Source organism: Lissotriton vulgaris, unplaced genomic scaffold (assembly GCF_964263255.1).
Source record: "Lissotriton vulgaris unplaced genomic scaffold, aLisVul1.2 SCAFFOLD_722, whole genome shotgun sequence".
Taxonomy (NCBI): domain Eukaryota; kingdom Metazoa; phylum Chordata; class Amphibia; order Caudata; family Salamandridae; genus Lissotriton; species Lissotriton vulgaris.
The window spans coordinates 366,167-392,754 of record NW_028247608.1 but is presented as its reverse complement, the minus strand read 5'-3'; the positions used below and the strand labels follow the sequence as shown (position 1 = coordinate 392,754).

The window sequence follows — 26,588 nt, the reverse complement described above, 5'->3', positions numbered from 1 at the left end:
GTATGGGAGTGCTTTAAAAACGCAATATGTTCCATCAATCAAAAATAGAAAATTATTAAACCAAAGCAAGGTAAAAATCAATTCACAGATGAAGAGATCATAACAGTCCAGAAAACCTTGTCCCATACCAATTTTTCAGAGGTGGTCAAAACGGTTATTCTTCTTTAAGAAGGAGGAAGCACACAGCAGAAGTCAAGGAGAGAGATCGGGCGTTCTAAAAAAGCCAAGAAAAATACAAAGTAACTGGTGCGTGCTTCTAACACCACCAGACACAACAGAAACCCAGGGTGGAAGCCAAGTTGCAGTCGAAGCAAGCAATGGTAACCAACAGGCCTCACTTTGAAAGCCATTAGCTGACACCAAACAGCATTGCAAAAGTAAAACAAACATTGGCTCAGCTAGCAGGTGTCACTTGCCTTCTGAGTCCTGACTAAAACACTGAAAAAGCCTGCCTGCTGAGTGAAAAAGTAACAAGCATTTACAATGCAATGGTCTCGGCATTTATTAAAGGTAGAGCTATTAGCATTGCTCATGACATTTTTTTTTAAATCATAAATAAATGGCATTGTCATTTACATTGCCAATAGCTTAATCGTTAAATAAATGGCATTGTCATTTACAATGCCAATAGCTTAATTGCTCGCAAATGCATGACCTATTGCATTTACACCCACACAGAGCCACACACACAAAGCCACCCACACACACATACAGAGCCACAGACACACACACAGAGCCACACACACACACACACACACAGACACACACACAGAGCCACAAACACACAGAGCCCCACACACACACACACAGTGCCGCCCACACACACACACACAGAGCCCCACACACACAGAGCCCCACATATACACACACAGAACCCCCCACACACACAGAGCCCCCCCACACACAGAGCCCCCCCACACACAGAGCCCCCCACACACACAGAGCCCCACACACACAGAGCCCCACACACACAGCGCCCCACACACACAGAGCCCCCACACACACAGCCCCACACGCAGAGCCCCCCACACACACACACACAGAGCCTCCACACACACACACACACAGAGCCTCCCCACACACACAGAGCTCCCACACACACAGAGCCCCTCCACACACAGAGCCCCCACACACACAGAGCCCCCATACCCAGAGAGCCACACACACACACACAGCCACACACACACCCAGAGCCACACACACACCCAGAGCCACACACACAAGCCACATACACACACAGGAGAGCAAGCACATCGAGGGGGCAGGGGAGCAAGCACAGCCAGGGGGCAGGGGAGTAAGCACAGCCAGGGGGCAGGGGGGCACAGAGCCCCACACACACAGAGCCCCACAGAGCCCGACACACACAGAGTCCCACACACACAGAGCCACACACACACAGAGCCCCCCCCCACACAGAGCCCCTCACACACAGAGCCCCACACACACAGAGCCTCACACACACAGAGCCCCCCACACACAGAGCCCCCCACACACACAGAGCCTGCCCCCCACACACCCAGAGCCCCCACACACACAGAGCCCCCCACACACAGAGCCCCCACACACACAGAGAGCCACACACACACCCAGAGCCACACACACACCCAGAGCCACACAAACACCCAGAGCCACACACACACACGCAGAGCCACATACACACACAGGAGAGCAAGTACAGCCAGGGGGCAGGGGAGCAAGCACAACCAGGGGGCAGGGGAGCAAGCACAGCAAGGGGGCAGGGGAGCAAGCACAGCGAGGGGGCAGGGAAGCAAGCACAGCAAGGGTGCAGGGAAGCAAGCACAGCAAGGGTGCAGGGAAGCAAGCACAGCGAGGGGGCAGGGGAACCAGGGGGCAGGGGAGCAAGCACAGCCAGGAGAGCAAGCACAGCCAGGGGGCAGGGGAGCAAGCACAGCCAGGGGGCAGGGGAGCAAGCACAGCCAGGGGGCAGAGAAGCAAGCACAGCGAGGGGGCAGGGAAGCAAGCACAGCGAGGGGGCAGGGAAGCAAGCACAGCCAGGGGAGCAAGCACAGCCAGGGGGCAGGGAACACCTAATTCAAGGTTCTGGGACCCATTTTTAAAGCCCTTAATACTCTGGGGCCAAAATTGTTAGCAGAAAGGAATATTGCCGTAGCCTCTGATCATCAGCCAAAAATCGGTTGAAAGTTTCCATGATTAGGAAATCCTGATAGGGTGGCAGAAGTTTTTCCTTCAGAATTCTTTGTCTGATTGCGTCTGCTCTGACTGCTAAACCCAGAGGGTTACCTGAATTAAAAGGGAGTGTCTAAATTAATATTTATTTCAGACTTGTTAAAACCCCACCCAGTCAGGCAGTAACATCTGGAACTATTTGTGCCAATTCTATTTCCTGCATGACCTTCATTCGTGGTGACCCCTGGTCAGTGGTGTTTATGCCTGATTAGTTGTGGATTGGGCCCATGTGGTTGTTGCTCCAGCGCCATAATCATTTCTTCATCATTTGTATTGCGGTGCTTGGAGGAGATGTATTATGCGCATATGACTAACGATTTTTCAGTTAGTGTGAATTGCAGCCGCTTGCCTGGGTTTATTGATGATTATGAGCAGAAGACACCCATCCTTTGGATTGAAAGTGATTTACAGCAAATTTTCACATACGTTCAAGCGCTGACCTGTCTTTCTCGCTCTCTGATGTAAGTGGTGGAATGCATACACACGCAGACGTTCCTTGCACAAATATTACACGCACATACACACATTACCATTGTACTCCCGAAAACGGCAGAGACGAGATGGCCGGTGGGCAGAAATGGCTGCCGTAAAGCTCCAAAATTTTCAGAATCGGGGCGTGTTTTTTGGTGAGTGACGGATGACGTCACAGATAGAAAGAACCTAAAAAACACGCCCCGAATCCGAAAAAGACGGGGCTTAAAGGGAGTGACGCCCCTCTCCTCCAATGGCTGGCCAGCATTTACGAGGCCAGCCAATGGAGAAGAGGGGTGGGATCAAGCCCCTACACTAAGAAACATAAAATCTCGGATCTCCGCCCACTGCTTACGCAGTGCGACAGAGTCCTCAACCTAACAAGCCCCCTACACTAAGAAACATAAAATCTCGGAGCTCCGCCCACTGCTTACGCAGTGCGACAGAGTCCTCGACCTAAAAACAGTCAAACGGCTGCAGCAACAACAACAAATTAAACAAGCATTGCCAATGTCAATTGGTCTGGCTTATCAGCGAATGTTCCTTTTCAGAAGCTGTGAGTTTAGGCGTCAAATAATTAATTCTACATACACTCTGACACTCATCCTACACTCATGCATTCATTCTTATACCAATCTGGTCATTCATGCTTTCAGCAACCCAAACAAAAAAAACACACAAAAATCTCCAAGCAGATGCAGGATAAAGGAAAATAATAAAATTAGAAAAAACAAAAAAATGCTGCCTAAACCCGGTGGGTATATGTTTGCAATAAAAGATGAGTAGAAAATACAAACATAGTTGTGCCGGGCCATCGTTGAATTGTACTATGCATAATGTATATATTTTTTTAACATTCCAAAATGGCCTACCACACTTAGAAGTCACAAGCTAGCCATTGTGGAACAATACAACTATAATGCACTAAGGACTTTGGTTGTCTAGAGGTAAGCACAGAATCGGAACAGCCATGATTGCTTGTTAATAGCTTGTTTTTTACATTGTTGCCATTTCTATAAAGAAGTACAAAAGGGGGTGGTGATGGACGGAGCATCTGAACCAATCAAACACTCACACCCAGTCAACAGATCTGGGTTTAATCCATCACCGTTCTTTAGCCCACTCTGCCACCCCAGTTCAGATATGGCCATATGCAAATCAGTCTGACCCTGCGCCTCATGGGAACAGTCCAGCCCGAACTGCCAAGCCATGCCTTCCCTGGACCGGATTCAAGCTTCCTAGTATCGGTTTCTGGCATTACAGCCGTCTTCAGTCAGGCTTGCTTGAATCCAGTGGCAAAGTGAGCAAGGGACTCACATCTGAGCATACCCTGCCAACTTATGGCAAACAAAGTGGTACAAAAGATGGTGATGATGGACGGAGCATCTGAACCAATCAAACACTCACACCCAGTCAACAGATCTGGGTTCAATCCATCACCGTTCTTTAGCCCCCTCTGCCACCCCAGTTCAGACATGGCCATATGCAAATCAGTCTGACCCTGTGCCTCATGGGAACAGTCCAGCCCAAACTGCCAAGCCATGCCTTCCCTGGACTGGATTCAAGCTTCCTATGACAGGTTTCTGGCATTACAGCCGTCTTCAGCCAGGCTTGCTTGAATCCAGTGGCAAAGTGAGCAAGGGACTCACGTCTGAGCATACCCTGCCAACTTATGGCGAACAAAGCGGTACAAAAGGGGGTGGTGATGGACGGCGCATCTGAACCAATCAAACACTCACACCCAGTCAACAGATCTGGGTTTAATCCATCACAGTTCTTTAGCCCACTCTGCCACCCCAGTTCAGACATGGCCATATGCAAATCAGTCTGACCCTGTGCCTCATGGGAACAGTCCAACCCGAACTGCCAAGCCATGCCTTCCCTGGACCGGATTCAAGCTTCCTAGGACCGGTTTCTGGCATTACAGCCGTCTTCAGCCAGGCTTGCTTGAATCCAGTGGCAAAGTGAGCAAGGGACAATCACCACCCCCTTTTGTATTTCTATAAAGAAGGCCAGGCTGGTAGGACTCAACTGGGCTGGTCTTTTGTCATTGACCAGAGTCAGCCATCCTGCTTGCAAGCCCCAAATTATCTCTGGCAATTTTTATTTCTAGATGTCATCTAAAGTGGTCTTACCTTCAACTCATCATTTACATCCTTTATGGAATTGGCTTATTTGGAGCCATGGAGCTACTCAAACCTTGTATTTCCTGTCACTTTTTAATTAGATTTTAATGTTATTTACATTTGAACAAATACTCGTCAATGCCTAGAAAATTACTTTCAGGAAGGAAAACAGCATTTCTTTATGCACAAACATGGTTGAAAAATAATGCGCTTACTGACTATTGAACTTCAGAGGGCAAGTTGATTGAGGCACTCACATACACCAGCAAATCAGTCGCGCTTTGCTAAAGTCAGAGTCCTGCTAGGCCAAATAGGTTCAGTGACAGCCTGTGCTCTGCAGCTTTGGTGGTTATTTTTAAGCACCCTCCACTGGTGAGGTCTAAACTTCCACAAGCTTGAGACCTATGTCGATGATTACTGGACCACTTGCCACGTCTACAAGTGGAGGTACTTTTGAAAAAAGACATCCCCATTGAAGATGTCGGAACTGCCACATGAAATATATAGGTGGAACTTGTCACGGATATCTAACTCCTTTGCTGCGTCGAACGTTCAGCACTCAGTGCTGAACGTTCGAATAACGAGCGCTGGCCCGTCGGCCAACGGTCGTTCGCAGCACTGGGGAGGTAGCGTTGCCGTCGGCCGTTGGCCGACGCAGCGCTTAAGGGGCTAAGGACCTATCGCTCAGCATCTTGTTGACATGGATTATTTCTTACACATCCCTGAAGTTGTAGCCATTACCAGAACTGCTGGTGACACATTCATGTCTGCTCTCATTAAATTGCTTTCCATGTTTAGCTTTCCTGCCGCTAAAATCAACCCATGGTTGACCATTCGATGGTACATAATTCACAAACTTGGCTGAATTGCGCCATCTACACACACTACAATGGCCTCAAACAAAAGGGATAGTGGAGCAATTCATGGCCACCCTGAAAAAACCCGCAAATTTGGACAACGTCATGAAAGCAGTCTCATAAGTGCTACAAAGGATCCTGAGACGTTATGGCGACTATCCACATAGGGGCAAATCACCTGTGGAACTCTTCTTTGGAATAAGTTTAGAACCAAAATCCCACAAGTCACTTCCGAGTTTCCTCTCATTCATTTAGATGCCAGACTTCACGATCACTCTGTGAAAGAGACCATGAAAGACTATGCAGGCCAGAGAAGTAGAGCCAGATCTTCAAGGTTATAACAAGGTGATCATGTATTGGCCTGACGGAAAAGCTCTTGGAATGATGATCCACCGTTTGACCCAATGTACTATGAAATAACTTACTTAACGGCCTTCATGACCACAATGTGGAGGGTTGGCACATACTTATTTGCCACTCCTACTTCTGCATGATCAAGGGAGATCCTTGCAAATATTCTTCCATTGATGAATTGTAAGACATTGAAGAAACCCTTGAGGAGGAACCTCTCTTGGACAATTCACAACTGGCCCCATTTCTCCTCACCAAGTTTTGAAACTCTTTCTTCTTGTCCACTCCTCATTAGTAAATCTCTAGAAAGCATTATTATCCTGCAACAGCTGGTGTCTGTGAGTTATCTTTTAGTAGAGGGGAGAGGTCGTGTTGTCAGGAATGCACACTGCACCCCACGGGCACATTAAGATACTTCTGGTGCACACACCGAAAGGACATTGAAGGAAGAAGTTGGGAGGCAGGGTGAAAAAACAGTAGCAGAGGCCTGGACACAGACTGTGAAGGGGACTGAGGCTGATGATGCCCCTCCTAAGTATATGTATGCCCAAAGGCTGCAGATTACATGTTTACGCCTAGACTAAACAAACTGTACCTCACATACCTTGTGTTTGTATGATTGTGGCTATATCATTCACAACAGTGGCACAGGAATCAAATTATTCACTATCCTGATACTTTTTCCCGGTAACAGAGGTTTGGTACTGAGGTAAATACCACTTAAGTAAGCACTTCAGAGGCCATCCAAATAGCAAGGTCAGGAAAAGTACTAAAACTGAGTCTGACTCGACAAAGCCCTAATTGTATATATGCCAAATAAATCGGCCTTCGACTACACCGTTAGGTATCAATGAAGCATACCATCTTGCCACAAGCGCGGCCTTTATTCACCAGCTAACCTGCAGGCTTCTTTATGAGAAGCAGTGGCCTTTTGGAACAGGCAGCCATCTTAGAAACACTCTTTACTGTGCATCAATTACACCAGGGCAAGTGGACATTCAGCATATGCGTATACTGACTAGACGTCCAATTTGGTCAGTATTTCATTCCAGCAATGAGGAGTGACTGTCATAACAGAGTGTCTGGTGGCTTTACTTAGGGGACGTAGACATTTGAACAATGGTCTGGGGAAATTATTCAGAGCATAGAAACATTTAATGGACTCGATTAGTGGCCAAAGAGAAACAAATTAACATAAATGTATGATATCCCTTTTGATTCAAGGATGCAACCCTCAGCAGGATGGGTAGGAGGTGGTCCTACCATTTGGAATGTATATTTTTGTGTGAGGTTTTACCCTCGTTTTCCTTTCTTCTGCCACACTGCGTGAAGTGGTGTGTATTTACGATAAGAATCCCGCTCAGTGTAAGAGCTGGAGCCTGACCTGGTGTCATGTGTTTGGAATGGAATGGCACAAACATGCCAGAGTGTGATCTGATCCCCGGCCTTGCGTCAGTCACAGGACTCTGGAAACAGGCCAGCTCTCTTGTTTAAGTTGTTAAATTATCCGTTTTTTTAGACCACCAATATGTGCCTTTTCCACCACCTGTCGGCTTTTTAGGTGGACCCCCTGATAAGCCAGCTCTTTCCGGCAAAATCTTGCCCGATGACCTCGATTAATTCTAAAACAGATTGCTTTAAATAGAGTTTTCCTTTAAATTATTTTACAGAGGGTGATGTGAGCATCTTTTATACAAATTTTATAGAGAAATGTGTTCATGTAGCATGCACCATGTATTAAAAGAGGTTATTTTAGATCAAAACAGGTCCTCACATATGAGGAATGGGAGGTTGTCACAGAGATTATATGAGCAATATCAGTGAGCTGCTGCTGTGTTACAATAGTAAAAACAAACATCAATCTCCCGGAATGTTAGCTGTAAACACATTTAAAAAAAATGTGGATGAGTGTGCCTGTGGACTGTCAGTGACCTGGTCAAATAGGGCATGAAAGTGCTAGAACTGGATCATACATTCAAAGCTGTCCTGAACAGGGCCCCCCCGAAATACGTTTGGCCCAGGGCTCCCAAAATCCTTAAAATGTACCTGGGTTGATTGCAGGCTACCCCATCAAGGGTTTGACTGTAGTTAGTCCAAACTAACCTCTGTTTATCACGCAGTCCTCTTGTAGATTTTAAAATATCTTCTCCCCTTGCCCTTGGGGAAAGCTGGCTAATCAAAGGCGGAGGGAGTCCTGTGATAGCACTCCCAAAATACTGGCAGCAGAGAAGCCCAGCTGAGCTGGCAAAGCATGGGTTTCAACTTCCTAACCTGCATCCATTCCAGTAGACTCCAAAGAGGCAGTTTCCTGGATGAACGCAGCAAAGGGGTAGTCCACAGCCAGCCAGCCAGGAGAGAACCAATAGCCACTCCCGGTTCACCTCCCTGCTCATAGCAGATTGCTATGAAAGTGTACATGTTAATGGGTAATTCACTTAGGATCCATTATTTTAAGCCACAAAAGTTTGAACGAGAAATTATTTTTGTTTCTGAGTGACAGAATACTCCTGTTAACTCTGAGAATATTGCATTTTAGGCATACTTCAAGTCTAACATATTTGCAGGCATTTATCTTCCAGCACAAACGTTTCTAAATAGAGGTTGGGGGCTAACAGTCCAATTTGAGCCCTTCAGTAGTTTGCGCCCCCAGCATACATATTATCAGCCTGATTTAGAGTTTGGCAGACGGGTACTCCATCACAACGCAAAGGATGGCCCCTCTGCCTTATTACAAGTGGCTCTTGTAATAGGACCAATGGTCCACCCGTCACATTGTGACATAGTAACCCATCCGTCAGATTCTAAATATGGCCCATCTCCTCCTAATTTGGCAGCAGCAGGAAGGAGATGAGCACGTGGGCAGCACATGAGATGCTGGTAGCCAAACTACAGGTAGTCCAAAATATGGAAGCCAGGCTCATTCTCAATCTTCCTCCTGGCACTTCTTTTGCCCCTTTGTTAAAGGATCTGCATTGGATGACATGACAAACAAGCATTTGCAATGCAACAGGTCTCGCATTAGGAAAGTTTGAGCTATTGGTCTTGTAAATGACAATTTTTTTATTTATGTGTTGGTTTTGAAAATAGCTAAATTAATAGCTTTGTCATTTACAATGCCAATAGTTATAACTTTCGCAAATGTGACACCTATAACCTGGGGTTGCGCTGAGTGATGCTGTGGTGGTGCTGAGTGATGATGTGGTGGTGCTGAGTGATGCTGTGGTGGTGCTGAGTGGTGCTGTGGTGGTGCCGAGTGATGCTGTGGTGGTGCTGTGGTAGTGCTGAGTGATAATGTGCTGGTTCTGAGTGGTTCTGTGGTGGTGCTGAGTGATAATGTGGTGGTGCTGAGTGATGCAGGGGTAGTGCTGAGTGATGCTGGGGTGGCGCTGAGTGATGCTAGGGTGACGCTGAGCTGGTGCTGAGTGGTGCTGTGGTGGTGCTGAGTGGTGGTGGGGTGGCGCTGAGTGATGCTGTGGTGGTGCTGAGTGATGCTGGGGTGGCGCTGAGTGATGCTGGGGTGACGCTGAGTGATGCTGGGGTGGCGCTGAGTGATGCTGGGGTGGCGCTGAGCTGGTGCTGAGTGATACTGTTGTGATGCTGAGTGGTGCTGAGTGATGCTGGGGTGGCGCTTAGTGATGCTGGGGTGGCGCTGAGTGATGCTGGGGTGACGCTGAGCTGGTGCTGAGTGGTGCTGTGGTGGTGCTGAGTGGTGGTGGGGTGGCGCTGAGTGATGCTGTGGTGGTGCTGAGGGATGTTGATTGATGCTCTGGTGATGCTGAGTGATGCTGTGGTGGTGCTGAGTGATGCTGTGGTGGTGCTGAGTGATGCTGGGGTGGCACCTCACACAATGGACGACTAATGGCTTTCAGTTTCTCCCATAGCCCCAGATAAAAGTACCTGATAAAATACACACTGCATTATTTTGGCAAATGGCACAAAATCAACTCCGGTCAACACAATATACAAAAGCATTGGAGAAATGGACAGTCAAGACAGACCACAAATTCAGATTCATGCTACTATATAAATATAGGCGAGATAACATTATTGAACAGATAAATCGTCGTCTATGCTACACACAGGCATGATAAACACACAAAACAAAAGAAACATTAAAATAAAAAAAAACCCAACTCCGTCTTTGAATGCAGATAACACCACCACAAAAAGATCATCATCATACACAAAAACACATACAGATGGATTCTTGAATGCATACACCAACATCGGTTAACACACACTTACACATTACATAGAATATACACAAGTGATGATCTTTGAATGCATACACACCACACACACACACACACACACACACTTCCAATGCACACATGCAGGGATGGGTTTTCAACACTATTCAGATATACTCGCATACAACCACGTCGTCACATGCAAACACGTCCTCGCATGCCAGTGTACACTGAGATAAACTGTTTCAGACACACACACACGCACGCACGCGCACACACACACACACACTGCAGAGACATGCGTGATGGGGGTAATAGCAAGGTGGTGAAAAGGGGGGCTGAAGGTAGGAACAATGTCAATGGAATGAGTGAGGGGGAGAGTGGTTAGAGTGGTGGGAGGTAGAAAAGGAAACAAGGCTGAAAAGAGGGCAGTGCCGAAGGCATGTAGGGTCAGGGAAACCCAGAGCCAATCCGTGACTGGCATCACACGGGTGTGAGCCCGGGCTGAAAAAAAACCTAGAGATATTTAGAAAGAGGCGTTCTGTTTCTGGTCCAAAATGTGTGGTAAACATTTTGTGGTTTAATATTTAGAGACACGGCCAGCTTTGTCTGCTTGGCATTCTCAACAGAGATGTGGGGGATGCGGCAGCCCCCGGTGGAATGCAGCTGAGTACAGAAAAGAAAGAGCGATGAAAGGAGCGAGAGAGAGACAGGAAAGAGAAAAGAGAGCTAAAGGAAAGACAATAGGAAGAAAGCGAGTGGAAAAACGAAGGGGTTCAGAAGGACAGCAGAATTAAGGGGAAAAGAAAGGAGAAATGATCTTGAAGAAGAAGGACGAAGAGAAAGGTCACTGGGGAACAGGAAAATGAGAGAGAGGGAAAGAAGAGCTTAGATGTTCATAAGCAGAGGGAAAGGATGGGAGGAGAAGCGACAACTCAGAAGGGAAGGAAAGGGGAGAAAAGGAATGAACTACGAGGGAAGGAAAGATAATGAGGAGAGGTGAAGAAAGAAGAAAGGGAAAAGTTGCCTGAAGGGGAAAAAGAATAGGAACATGAAAGGAAGTACATGGAACAAGCATTTGAATGCAATCGCGGCACCGAGCTGCAACTTGAGATGTTTACAGCTAAAGCATGAGTGCTGCGGCCCGCGATTGCATTGCAAATGGGAGGTGACACCGAGGGAGGGTGGCGGAGGTGGGGGGGCGCGTTGTGGGTCCTGATGGGGCGTGGGAGCGGACCCTTTGATGCAGAGGCTCAGACAACACATGGTGTGGCACACAGATTCAAGGAGACACCAACAGAGAGAGGGGGGAAGGAGAGAGCACTAATGCCGGGACAGTGATATAAAGTGACTCAAGAAACAGTGAGACACACCAAAGATCAGGGAACCGCAAGCATGGACGCTGGAGCGGAATGACACGTGACACAAAGAGGAGCAAGCTGCAATGCTGGAAAAAAAGAAACTGAAGGTGCGCAGCTGCTAAAATGAAATTGTGCCGTGCCCATGTGTGGCAGAAAACATCAGAGTAGGAATCAGCCATAAGGGCCATGAGGTACCAGAAGCCGAAGGCCAAGTTCTACAAAAAAACAAAGCGCTTGGCACACGGCATGAAACTTCAGCAGGCAGACTGCAAGGAAGTGATCGAAGAGTCCGTGAAGGTTTGGAGGGCGGGACCGGGCAGGATGGGAAATGCCACTATTGTTAAGAGTAAAAGCGCACTGTAATGCGCTGAAACTAAAAAAAAAAAGCAAGCACTGTAAAAACAAACAAGCATTGCTCATTTAACGCTATAGTCCGGAAGCAACATGGAAGCTTGGGAGGGCGGGACTGGGTGGTATGGAGACGGCCGCTATTGTTAAAAGTGAAAGCGTGCAATTAACAAGCAATGACAGGGTGGGGTCGGAGGCCGGCCGTGAAAACAAGGCAGCGCTGGGAGGGGGGCTGGGCAGAAATGCGAGTCACGGCCTGGCGGCCGTGAAGTGTGAAGCAGTGGGCGGGGAGGTAGGAGCAAATGGTAAGGGGAGCCTTTGAAGAGCAAGGCAAGGGGATAGAAGCGCGTTCACGAGCAAGTGCACTTCTACAAATCCGCATCGTGAACTCAGCTTTGTGGTTTGACGGCAATAGGTCTCTCTGCGAGACCTAAAAAGGAGCATTTTAAGATCTGCTCTCTCACTTATAACGCTCTAAGGGGCCAAGGCCCCAGATATATTCAATTAAAAATAAAACGGTACATACCCAGCAGATGCTTAAAATCTTGTGATAAAGCCCTGCTGTGCGTAACCCGCATCCGTTTACCGAGATGCGGGATGAGGGCTTTCTCTTACCTGGTCCCCTCCTACTGGAATAAGCTCCCACTGTTTGTTCGCATCTGCACGAACTACTGCAGATAGGAAATTGTTAAAAGCTCACCTATTTAAAAATTTTACTCAACATTTTTTCTGATACTTGTTAAAACTGCTGATAGTGCTCAGATGTCCTGGGGTGAGCCGTGCGCTATATTCAATTTAATTAACAAAAGATAGGAGTGCTACAAAGCGTGCCCATTACTTTCCCAGCCTCCTAAATTGCCTGTTATTCATCTCCTTTACGCCATCCCCAAAAACAGCATAATGGTGAGAGGACAAGGAGAAAAGAAGATGCAGGCATGGTGACTGAAGAGGAGGGAGTAATCGGCATGTGGTCCATATTTTCAAATCTGCTCCATATTTTCAAGTCTCCTTATCTGCAAATCTGGGCCGATTCTACATAAATACTTGGGCCCCTTCAACCAAAACACCAGTTTGCCAGGTTTCCTTATAGATCCACAGTGACCAGGGCACCCTGTTTCAGTCCTGGCTTTCATTTAATAATTTGGTGGATTCTAGAGTTTGATTGTCTCGATTCAACTAACACACCAAGCGATTTGTAAGGAAATCACGGAAAGGAAAGCAACGCCTACTATACACGGACAGGGTATTAAGTATTTTTTTCGTTACAGAATTTATTATAGCGCTTATATCCAAAACCCAAACAATGGTATAAACAGTGCAAAAAAAAGACTGCACAATATGACATTGACATCAGCCTGTCTAATTCTGGTAGCAATTATTCAACATGGACTTAAATGAACACAAAACAGAGTTGGATCCATTAGCCAAGAGTTCAAAAGACAGACGAAACATACAGATGGTTTCTACTGAAACAGTAAGCGTCTCACATCATAGGATTCCCTCACTGTTGTGACTCCGAGCAGTCAGGCGAGGAGAGATTCTGCTTTGATTTTAGGCAACCAAATAAAGCTATCAAAAGAGTAAATCATCACTCCAAAGACAGGCACAAAGCAGTTTTCTGACCCATCATGTTATCTCTGAAAAAACATCTACCAGTTGTGTTGTATGTACATTTTGGTCATTCTCTCTACCTATTTCTGCTTGTTTACCTTATTGTTTTTACTCTGGATCTTCCTATTCTATTTTTACCAACTGTTCTTTTTCTTTAAAAGTATGCATGATTGTCTCTTCTCTGTAGTTACTTGTGCATGTTTACTGTGCTTGTTTGTTTTGCTGTCCATACTTGGGATTCTTTCCGGGATCTATTCTTTGTTATTTATATACACAACTGAGCTCGTCCATTGCATCTGTCCCTACTTTGTATTTTGTGCATGTTAGATGGGCCTGCCTTCTTATTTTCGCTTTACCAGTGTATTCTTGTTCTTCTAGTGTCAGAACTTTCTTCTCTTTGCAGCCACTTGTTCTTCTTTGATTCAGAAAAGGGGGTGGTGATGAACAGAGTGTCTGAATTAAGCAGACCACTCTTACCCAGTCCAAAGATCAGGGCTTTGTCCATCACCGTTTTTTAGCTCACTGCACCATCCCAGCTCAGAACCTGGCTATATGCAAATTAGTCTGACCCTGGCCCAGAGCATCATGGGAACAGGGCAGACCAAACTACCAAGCCAATTCTTATACTGGGAAGGAAACAAACTTCCGGGGACCGGTTTCTGGCATTTCAGCCGTCTTCGGCCCGGCTTGCTTGAATCCTGATGGTGCAATGAGCAAGGGACTCACATCTGAGTATACCCTTCCACGCTTATGGTGGACAAAAACGATTCAGAAATTGGCTTGGTAGTTTAGTCTGCCCTGTTCCCATGATGCACTGGGCCAGGGACAGACTGATTTGCATATAGCCAGGTTCTGAGCTGGGATGGTGCAGTGAGATAAATAACGGTGATGGATCAAGCCCTGATCTTTGGACTGGGTTAGAGTGGTCTGCTTAATTCAGACACTCTGTTCATCACCACCCCCTTTTCTACTTGTTCTTCTTTGAGCTGACCAATATTTTAGAAAGACAACAGAGGGCTTTAGACGTGGGTCTCGTGCTCACTGCGCCACTGGATTCAAGCTAGCCTGGCTGATGAGGGATGATGCCCCGAAACTGGTTCCAGGATGCTTGTTTCCTGTCCAGGCAAGACCTGGCTTTGCAGTTTGGGCTGGACAGTTTCCATGAGGCATAGGGTCAAGACTGATTTGCATATGGCTGGGTCTATACTGGAGTGACGTGGGGAGCAAAAGAACGATGGAATAAACCTAGATCTTTGTGACAGAGGTGAATGGTCCATTGTTCAGCATTCTGTCCATCATTTGTTCTATCAGCTTTAGCTGTATGAAAGATCTCATGTTTTTTTTATATATATATTTTTATTGAGAGTTCATAAACACAGAATAAACATTGCATGGCACATTAGCAGCAGAGTTAATACAGTACGGAGTAAAGTGCGTGTGCATAAACACAGAATAAACATTGCATGGCATATTAGCAGTAGAGTTAATACAGTACGAAGTAAAGTGTGTGTGCAAAAAAGAGAAAGAAAAAAAAGAGATCAGAGACCAAAACCAACTTACACTGACTTCATTTAAATACAGAAACATATTCAAATTTCAGCAGTTTAAAAACTACTCATAAAGTGCAATGTGCATAGTGCAATTGAAATAGCGATCCAGGAGCTTCGCCGGCGATCAAGATGGCCGCGTGAGCTCGGAGCTCCGAAGACCTCCCGATCCTCCGCAATAATCCTGGTGCCTATCCTGTCCCACGATGGTGGGAATTGACTGCTGAGTGGGTCCTGATGCGGCGCCCGCTTTCGGAGTGAAAATCGGACATTCCTGGACCCCGTTAGCTCGACGGGCCTCGGTGGCTCCGCCCGTGCCACTGGTCTATTGCTGGGGTGTGCAGCGGTGCTCCCACGTGGGCGCTTCCTTGACTACGCCTGGACACTGCGGTGTGTGACTCCGGTGTCTGAACGCCCTGATACTCGGCCGGTGTATTGGACCCTGGTACCATCATCGAGTGTGTGGCGCACCTCCCGCTGGACTTCTTGGTCCCTGTTGATCATCTGGTTGAACGTGCCAACATGGCGGGTAGAGGGGACCTGGACAAAGGCAAGTCCCAACGGGTCACCAAAAAACCGTCCCAGTCCCAATCTACTATCCCAGAGCGCTTCTCCCAGTCGAAAGGCTCGCCGGTTCTGGCAGGCCGTGCCACAGACCCGACTAGGGATCGATCGCCGGAGGATTCTGAGATAACGCTTCGGGACGTTATGGGTGCCATCACGGGAGTGCAATCTGAAATGCATATTCTCCGAGAAGAACTGTCCAGCAAGGTCGACTCCCTGAAGATTGAGTTGAACCTCATCAGAACTGACCTCGGGAAAACCAACGACCGGGTCAAATCGCTGGACCTCAAGACGGCTAGCCTGATCACCGATGTGTCGGACATACAGACGGAGGTGCGTGACTTGAAGCTGGCGAACGGTACGCTGGCGCGCCGGCTGGACGATTTCGAAGGCCGTGCGCGACGCCAGAACGTCCGCATTACTGGGGTCCCGGAGAAGGCCGAGGAGGACTCGGTGGAACTTTTCGTGGAGGATCTGGTGCTTAAGAACTTGAAGCCCGGAGGCCTGAGTAAGTTCTTCTCAGTGGAGCGGGCTCATAGGATACCGGGGGGACCGCCGAAGTCGGGCACCTTCCCTCGCCCTATTATCGCACGGCTCTTTAACTTTAGGGACAGAGACGCTATCCTGCAGGCGTCGAGGACCGCGGGCCCCCTGCGCTTCCAGAATTCCGAAGTTAACTTCTTTCCGGACTTCACCCAGGCCGTACAGAAAAAACGTCAGAGTTTTACTGGGGTGAAACGGCGATTGAGGGAGATGGGCCTGCGGTACTCCATGCTCTACCCAGCCAAGCTTCGGATTGAGCGTGACCACCGGACTTTGTTTTTTGACTTCCCGGATGAGGTGGGACACTGGCTGGACACCCTTCCCCAGGAGCGACAAGGACCGGCTGACCAGACGGAGGAGGCCACCGGAGGCGCGGAGGCACGGGAGTGAAGGTTTTCAGTTTGACTCTCCATTGGCTGGGTGACCGTATGGACCTCAACTTCAGACATTGCTGCTGTTGGTTTTGACTCTTTTTGTCATTAATATGGGGGATGACGGGGGGCGATAGGGTGTCTCCTTTCTCCTCTATAGACTTCTTGTAGATTAGTTAAGGGGCGACAGGCACACTGCTAGTTGGGGTGGATTATAGTCTAATGCAGGGGTGCAGGGTGGGGGGTAGTTGGGGTGTGATTTTTCAACTTCTTTTTCTGTCTTTTTCATTGCTCTGGCTGAGGGTTTCTTGGACTGCTATGTCGTTGTGGTGGGCGCCATTGCGGGGGGTGGGGAGGGGGTGGAGCCACATTGACGATGGGGGGTAAATCTTTGAACTTGTTAAGTTGGAATGTCAACGGGTTGGGGGACCGCATTAAGAGGGGTGTTGTTTTGCAGATGCTTAAACGTTATTCGCCTGATGTCATTTTCCTGCAGGAGACCCATCTAGTGGGACACACTTGTAAAGCACTGAACAGACGTGGATTCAAAATGGTTGCACACTCGGGGTTCTCTTCGGGATCACGAGGGGTGGGCATCATGGTGCGCATGTCCCTCCCGTTGGAGGTGGAGTCCGTGACTGCGGATGAGAGAGGCAGATATGTGGCTGTGGTGGGTAAATGGGAGGGCCGTACTCTGGTTTTGGTTTCAGTTTACATTCCCCCGGGGTTACAGGAGACTACCTTTAGGGACCTGGCTGCCGCCATTTTGGGTCTCCCCGAGGGCCTGTTATTGGTGGGTGGGGACTTCAACTCTGTCGTCTCCGGGACCCTGGACCGCTTCCCATCCAGAGACCTGCGTCCTTCCCAATCCTGGTTGCCTGACTTTCTGGGTTCAATGGGGATGGTTGATTGCTGGCGGTTGATGCACCCCTCCCAGCGACAGTACACTTTTCTCTCCGGCGCCCACGGTAGCCTGTCCAGGATAGATTACGTTCTCACCCCGGCTGCCCAGGCGCAGTCCGTATCCACGGCGCGTCTCCTGGCTAGGGGTATCTCGGACCATTCCCCAGTTTGGGTTTCCTTCGATTTCCAGATCCCCGCGTCCTCGCGAGTTGCTCCCATTAACCCGTGGTACTTCCGTGACCCGAAGTCTAGGTCGCTACTGGCCAAGGCAATGGATCGGTACTTTGCCGAAAACACCGGCTCAGTTGACTCAGCTGTCTCCCTCTGGGAGGCTTTCAAGACCGTGCTGCGCGGCGAGGCCTTCTCCTTGATTGCGGAGGCCCGCCGCCGGCGGGATGAGGATGTTGTTCGGCTGGAATCCGACCTTGCTGTACTAAACTCCCAATTGGAGCTAGACCCATCTCCCGACCTGCTTCACACGCTCTCCCTTAAACAGTCCGAACTCCGCGCGACAGCCACGGATGCGGCGAAAGCCCTGAGTAGGGAGCAACAAGGTAGGATATACGACGCGGGGGACAAGGCTGGAAAGCTCTTGGCGTGGCTAGATAGAAGGGAACTCGCGTCTCGAGTGGTCCCAGAGTTGGTAGGAGCGGATGGCGTCACCTTGACCGACCCGGCCGCGATAGTTGGGTCCTTCGCGGACTACTTCGAGGAGGTCTATGCCTCGGCAGACCCTCTTCCGGAGTCTGCGTCGGCCTCATTTTTGGAAGAAATAGAGCTTCCCTGTCTCTCGGACCTCGAGCGAGACGACGTGGATCGAACGTTAACGGCGGACGAGGTGGCCTTGGCTATTAAATCCTTGCGTTCTGGCAAAGCGCCGGGGCCTAACGGCATCCCGGTTGAGCTCTACAAACTTAGGGCTGACTCGCTTGCCGGGCCCTTGTTGAACATGTTCCTTGAGGCCCGTGCTTTGGGAGAACTCCCCCCAGACCAGCGGCTGGCCACCATTGTGGTGATACACAAGGAGGGGAAACCGCGCGCTCTTTGCCGGTCTTACCGACCCATCTCCCTTTTGAATGCGGAGCCAAAGATATTGGCTAAGATACTGGCTAACCGGCTAGTGGGCGTGATCTCGGACTTGGTCCACCCAGACCAATCCGGCTTCATACTGCACCGGAACACAGCGCTCAATCTGAGACGGCTTCACGCAGTAATGGCACGTGTACACCTGCTCCGTGAACCTGCCGTCCTCGCCTCTCTCGACGCCACCATGGCTTTTGACTCGTTGGAGTGGAATTACCTGTGGGCTGTCTTGGCCAAGTTTGGGTTTGGACCCGCCTTCATTGGCTGGGTTCGGCTACTGTACTCTGCACCGCTGGCCAACGTGGCGGTTAATGGTCGGCTGTCGGCCTCTTTCGCGCTACGCAGAGGCACTAGACAGGGTTGTCCGCTTTCCCCGCTTCTCTTCGCTCTGGCACTTGAGCCACTGGCGGCGCGGATCAGAACGCACCCCGATATTTCTGGCATACCGTGGTCCCCGGGGTTTGAAGACCGGGTGTCGCTCTATGCTGACGACATCCTTTTGTACCTTACTTCTCCCTGTCGCTCACTCATAGTGGCTTTCGATCTCCTGGGGACCTTTGGGGCCCACTCGGGCCTGGTAATCAACTGGACCAAGTCCTCGCTGTATGTACTGTCCGGTGATACGCCGCGTCTCCCCCGGGGGTGCTCCATCCAGGTGGCCCAACAGGGCTTCCGGTACTTAGGCATCTACGTGTTGCGGGACTCCCGAGCCCGTTGTACGCGCAATCTCCTTCCACCGTTGGAGCGGCTCCGCCGGGACGTCGAGGGCTGGCGGAAGTTGCCGATCTCCCTCATGGGCAGGGCGGCCCTTTTTAAAATGATGGCGTTACCTCGCTTCCTGTATGCCCTGCAGAACACCCAGGACCCTGTGCCAGCTAAATACTTTGTGCAAATCGAATCCCTTCAACGAGCGTTGCTGTGGGACGGCAGGCCGCGGATTGCGCTGGCCAAGCTTACTATACCGAGTTACGATGGGGGTATTGCGCTGCCTGACGTGCGGCGATATTACTGGGCGTCCCAACTTGCGGCAGTTAATCACGGCCTCTATGGACCGGCGGTTGACCCAGGCTATGCTATGGATCGCTGGCTTGTGGGAGACGGGAATTACTACAGAGCGTTATACTCCAGGTCTCTGGATCGGAAGCTTACGGGACCCACTAAGACTATGGTTCATATCTGGCGTGCAGTTACTAAAACATTGGGCTGGCACAATAGAGTTACCATGGCCACCCCGCTGTTTGACTCAGACGTCTTGGGGAAGTTGTGGCACACGAAGGGCTTCGACAGGTGGGACACCATCGGGATATCCAAGGTAGGGGACGTGGTGGCTAGGGGTAGGGTTAAGTCTTTCGATGTGCTGCAATCAGAGTACCAATTGGCGGCAACGGAATACTTCCGACATGCTCAGCTTAGCCATGCTCTCTCCCCTTATGTGTCGGGGGCGGAAGCGATCCCTGAATCATCTCCCCTGGAGGATCGGGTGTTGGACGGCCATATGCCGGACAGCGCTATCTCCCTCACTTACAAAAAACTTATCAATGTGCGAGTTGACTTGCTGGTGCGGTTGAGAGAGCTTTGGGTGCATGACGGAATTGAGGTGGATGACGAGGAGTGGCAATCGGCGATTTCCTCTCCCAGAGAAGTGGCAATTTCTGCGCGTCTCCGCCTGGTGCAGCTGAAGATACTGCACAGGGTGTATGTCACCGGTCCCAGACTAATACACATGGGGCTGTCAACGGATGGCATGTGCCGTAGGGGATGTGGAATGCTTGGGACCTTCCTACACATTATATGGGAATGCCCTTGTGTGACCCGATATTGGACGCGTGTGCATGCCGTGATGGAAGAAGTGACTGGAGTGGCCCTGCCGGCTGAGGCCCGGAGATGTCTCCTTAACATCTGGGGCCCGACTGATTATAGTGTTGCGCAGACCCGGTGGGTCACCTTGGGCAACATGGTGGCAAAGAGGGATATCGCCCAGAAATGGGGTGCGCCAGCTCCCCCCTCGCTCAGCCTTTGGGAATCGAATATGGACTGGTGCATGCTGCGGGAGAAGACGGTGTATGTGGCCAGGGGTAAGCCTAAAATGTGGATGTCTGTGTGGGGTGCCTGGAACTCCTATAGGGGAGACATCTGCGACCCCCCCGTGGAACTAGATACTGGGGCCCTGCCTTCCCCGTAACACCCCCTACCCGGGACTCCACTTTATACCTCCTGCTGTGCTACCCCCCAAGTAATTCACAGTCGTCATTCTTATTGTGCACAACCTTGGGTGTCGGGCCTCCGACCCCCTCCCGCTACAATAGCCCGATATACCCGTACTGTCCTCAGCCTCCTTCTCTTTCTCTTCTGCTGCCTATCGTGCTTCTTGCACGTCTCTTCCTTTTTGCCCTTTATGGGCCTTCCTACCTTATGGTTTATTTAATTTTGAGTTCACTCTTATTTAAAAATTAAACCTGATTGCACCTGTTGATGGTATTGTACACGACCGTTCCTGTTGACTCCATGCTGCCTGGCCTCCGGGATGTATGGCTAAATAGCAGTGTACTTTTTCTATAAATAAAGGTTTTCCAAAAAAAAAAAAAAAAAAAAAAAAAAAAAGAAATAGCGATCCAGCAGACTAATATTAGAAGAAGTGATTAAAATTGGTATCCAAGAAAGTCAGACTAGGATTCAAACGCACTCCAATATTTATCATATTTCCTAAGAGCCCCTGATCTCAATGCGTATTTTCTTTCCCTACCCTGAATCCAAAATTGTTTTGCCTTCCATGATTGTAGAGTTGGTACTATCTCTGATTTCCAGGACTGCAAAATAATTGATTTAGCTATTAGAGATGCTATAAATAAGGACTCATCGTATGGAGTGGGGCTCGGGGAGCAGCCTAGAACTGAAGTTAATTTGCCAAATGAAATAATGGCTTTGGTCGTGGTACTGAGGTATTTTTCTATTTCCTTCCAAAATTACTGTATTTTAGGGCACTCCCAGACGATGTGTTTCCAGGTACCCTTTTCTTCACAGCGGAAGCACTTATCGTCAACTTGGGAATAAATACTGTGGAGGAATGAGGGAGTTCTATAAATTAACCTTTTGCTATAAAATTGCATACGTTTAAAATTCGCACCACGGTAGATAGTTTTGTTAAATTTATTAATTTTATCCCATGTTGTTTTGCTAATTTCATTGTCTTCCCTCTTTTTCCACCTTTCTCTGACCTTTATGAAGGATTCGATTGCGTTGTCTTCTTTTAGTATTTTAATCCAAATACCGATCTTCTTTTGTGTTGGATTATTTAATGCTATTGATAAGTCTTTTTTATAAAATAGATTACCTATATCTAGCTCTCTGAGCTCCCCATGGAGCATAAAAAAAGACCATTTCAATATTGTGCTCGAGTGTTGGATCTGTCTAGAGATTTCCTCCCAGGATTTCCATCTATTCCCTAAGAGGAAGTCCTCAATTTTTTCAAAGCCATTCTCCTTCAATAGTCTCGCTATATTTTTGCCCAGGCAACCCCCCTCTCCGAAACTAAAATTGATTAAATCAGTTGAACTGCTTATTTTGAAAATTCCATAAAATTTCAGGAGCTGGGTTTTCTGTTTAAATAGCCACTGTAGGGACTTATAGTGGACCTTCTTTGGATCCTTCGTAATTCTGGCAGGATCGGTAATTTTAGATTCCAGCAACATCATCTTCAGAAAAAAATTGTCTGCCTCATGATTGTCTAAACAAAAAAACCTGAAACTATGATGTGCAAAAGTAGCAAAGTAGTATTCTCTAATATTTGGGAGGGACAACCCTCCTTGTGCGGATGGGAGGTACAAGGTGCTAAGTGCAAGTCTAGAAAACGTTTTTGTCCAAAGGAAGGAGGAAATCAAAGCATCCACTTTTTTTTAAAAAGGAAACCTGGATTGCGCAAGGGGCTGCACTGAAAAGGAAGTTAAAAAGAGGTAAAATAGACATACGTATTAGAGCAGCCCGTTCCATTATAGACAATGGCAATAGATTCTAGCAATCTAATTGAGACTCAACCTTTTTTAACATGGGTATATCATTTAGCGAGTACAGATCTTCCAAGTTATCCAAGATAAATATTCCCAGATACCTCTTTGGGCGTATGTTATAAATCTGCCTAAATTCTGGCAATAAAGCCCTCATGTTATCAAGACTTTGAAAAGATACAATACGAAGAAGTACCTTGAACGAACGGGATTTGTCAGTACCACCCAGCCCTTGGCTTTCAGATGTTTTTCACTGTTTTACTGTTTGCCATAGCTTTCCATCAGGTCCATTACTTTTTGTTGATGGTCAGTTTGTGTTTTCATTAGGTTTTGGTGATGAGGAATCAAATAGTCCTTTCAATAATCTATAATGTAAGTGTGTGTTATTTGATGTATTTCACTTTGCTGACACAACAACATCTTAATTGCCGATATACTTCTTTGTTTAAGTGTACGTCCTCTCTATGCCTTAGCCTTTCACAAAGATACAGTACTATTGACTAATCTCCCTTGCACATTCATTTGTTTTATGTAGATGTCATGATAAAATGTTGTTGGCTTCACCACTTTTTATCACACAATAACAACGTCCTTGAACACCTACTTTCTTTAACATGCATTGAAAGTTCTGGCTCTGCCAAAATGATTATTGTTAATTAATTATATAGTTTGCTATGAGTGCCTTTTAGGTTCACCACATATGACGCAATACTCATCTTCAGACTCCTTTTGGTAACTCTTCTATAATGCACCCTGTTCAACATATGGTACCTACTCCTGAATTCCATTTTATTGTAGCCGAAGATCGGTAGGGTTAACTGACAAAGTCCTGCAACTATTAATAAACACCTAAAAAGGAATCGCTTCTCGGTGCTGATGACAGCACCATGACCAGAATAATATGCAGAGTGTGGCATCAAAGGGCAAGGACAGGTTACCACTGTAGGGATGCACTCAGGTTCAGTGGATATCACTGTAAGCATCTATCAGCAGTAGTGGGTACCCCCTTACAGCTGCTATCTGGAAATGCTGGGAGACAGGGCGCAAGCAGGAACATGGTCACATGCCCAGTCAGCATGGGAGAAACACAAGGCACACAAAGTGGCAATTTAAATTCAAGCCCAACCATGCCAGCACCACCGCCTTCTCCTCCATGAACGAGGAGAGTGAAAACAGCAACTGTGGAAGGCAGGCAATTGTGGCTTATTACAAGAAAATGCTGTCTCCCATGGGAGACGGCTGTGAATAATGAGGCACTTATAAAACACTCTCCAGCCTACCTGAGATTTAAACACAGCGTCATGCACAAGAGATAAGATCTACTGTCCCCCAGCCCAGTGAACTCCCTCGCATCTCTGGAACATTAGTTCTTATGAGACTTACAGTGCTCCTCCCAGCATGTGCTGTGGAAGGCACTGCTCTAAAAACACACACACACCCTCCCACCCCCTTCCCCAAACTAAAAATGTCAAGACGCTCATATAGGAAGCGCAAAAGAAGCTGTAATTTGTGACCTTCCTCATTTAGGTCCTACTCTGTAGTACATTGGGAGCTTACTAAAGCTCCACTCCCACAGTAATTGTCCTCTCACAACCTTTCACCTAAGATTGGCGGTAAGGGGGTTTATGTAATGAGTGTCCCAGCCCATCGGATGCATGGAGGGCAGGCAGGCCTATGATGAACTCACAGCCATCTACAGCACTTACAGCATGCACCAACAAGCAGCACAACACATTGTTTCCCAGCCAGGTGGCATTCACCATAAAGCTCTATGACTACTATGTCTTGGCATTCAAAGAAGGTGAAGGGGAAGGTGGTGGTGTTTTTTTAAGACTCTTACATTTTTAGGTCTCGACTATTATATCTCGGAGGGATAGATAGGCGAGTTTATAGTAGGCAGTTCATAAACTCTATCAAACTTGCGGATCGCGTACAGTTCATGTGAGTATGCGCGTGCACGCCATCGACAGCCTCATCACACCGCCATTTGTCTGTGCCTCGCATCAGACTTCAAAGGCTGCCGCTCTCCCCGCATGCACATCGCGCACCACCATTTGTCTGTGCCTCGCATCGGACTTCAAAGGCTGCCGCTCCCCCGCCCACCCCCCCGCCACAGCAATGCCGAGAGCTTGTATTCCGCTGTCCCTTTATCCCCCACCTCTCACGTTCTTCTCTTCCTTGTTCTTTCTTACAACCATCTAGCTCCCCCTCTTTCTTCATCCTTCTTTAATTTCCGTATTTCTTGCCTTTTCTTAGCCTCTTCTTCTCAAATATTCCTTCTTAATTCTGTGTAGCGCATTTCCCATGTTCTCCTCTCCAAGGTCCCTTCCCCATCGCTCTTATGATTGCCTCCTCTCTTCAAGTCTTCTCACTCATTCCCCTTCTTTCTTCGCTCCTCAATTTTGCTTGCAGTTCCCATTATCACTCCATTTTCTCATTCCTCATTTTTTTCTCAAATTGGGTCATGCGATACCACTCACGCTGCAAAAAGCATGTTTTTGATAGTAAGATGTGACCAGAAATTTCCATGCGGCAAATCAGTAAACAGTTTTTAGAACTGCTTTCCCTCCATGAAAGTTCAGAAAGGGAGTTTCCATTTCCAATGATTTTATGTAATTCATTCAGTTCATTGCGATTCAATTCATTTCAGTTCAGTTCAGCTAAATACACTATTTACCGGCATGACGTAAGCGTTTCCGAGTCACCGATGGTGTCACCAGCAGGTAAGTATTTAAAATAAATTTCTGGCACATCTGGAACTTAATCAAACAGGATGTGCATCTGGTGCTTATTTTCTAGCATTATCAAGTCAATTATCCTGCGGAGAAAACATGTATACAGTAATTCCTTCTGTCCAAATATTCATAAAAGTTTATTTGAATTTTACTAGGCACAGGTGATATTGTTTGTAATCAGATTTAGCACACGGTTCTGTAGCTAATAAACACAGTGCAGGGACATTAATAGCGGGTACTTCTTTCTCTCGTCAACCACAATTCGTGCACACCCTACAGACCCCCCCCAACAATTTTGGCCTATACAACGAAGGGGCCAGGCACAGATTACTACTTAAGGCAGGTCATCTCAAAGCATGTTTAAAGCGATCGCATAAAAACCCCCTTCACTGTCAGAAGCAAAAAGCCAGCTTCAAGTTAGCAATTAGCAGCTGACCGCCAGGCACATGATAAACTGTTATTTTCCTTGAATTCACCCGTAAAAACACTGACATTTCTCCGTCATAAATAAAATTTAAACAGACGGTAAGCTCGTCAAGGTTGCAAAACCCACACACCCATAAATCCCCTTCCGACTTTGCCTGCTCGACCTGTGGAATTTGCGGAGCATCTTCTGAAGGCATAAACCTGATTTACAGCCAGACTGAGACAAGCAGTCTGAGACGCGAGTCCTGCTGATTACACCTTATGCGCTCAAGTGGAGCAGTGGGTAACCCGCCGGCCCGTCTTGTTTTTGAAGTTACTGATTTGCATCTGACAGATGCTGCAGACGAAAAGATTAGGATCTTTACAACAAGCCTTATCCCCACCCAATTAGCTGGTCCTTGTTTCCTTTCGCAGCTGTAGGGAACATGGTAATGTTTCACACTACAGCAAACTTTCAGGCTCCTTTTTTCACCAAAACAAATGCGAATACAGTAGGATTTATTTACACAGCTACACTAAACTGCATAAAAACAAATTTTTTTTAAACCAAAGTTCAAATCGTATTGCAAAAATACGCTTTTATTTACATTCACAATACAAATTTTGTTTTGGGATAGCTGCAAACAAAACAGGATAAACTAAAATATTCTCGCCCTATTTCTTCACAACCTGCACAATAGGACTATGGGATAATGTTAGGCTCCTGCTACTTACACGCAATTAAATTTTCATCCAAGTTACTGCATTAAACTTTACCAATAAGTCATTTAAACTGTTGCGCTTGGTTTTTAGAAAAGGAAACCCCTTAGGTTGTGATACTTGTGAAGTCAGCAGTCTCCTCAATTTCATACCAGAATTCTGGAACATAATCCCCTAACGCCCTCACTCTATC

The 26,588-nt window shown here is 47.7% G+C and overlaps 1 protein-coding gene across 2 annotated transcripts in view; it reads right to left on the bottom strand.

The window, feature by feature from the left end:
• The window catches only part of UCKL1 (uridine-cytidine kinase 1 like 1), a 205,697-nt gene that overhangs the window by 166,350 nt on the left and 12,759 nt on the right, over positions 1–26,588 (bottom strand). The window contains exon 1 of one of the 2 annotated variants that reach the window (XM_086949751.1): positions 129–214. The exons of the other annotated variant lie outside the window; for it this stretch is intronic. The gene's annotated coding sequence lies outside the window, so the exon portion shown is untranslated. Of the gene's footprint in view, positions 1–128; positions 215–26,588 lie in introns of those variants that run through there. 2 annotated transcript variants of the gene reach the window in all.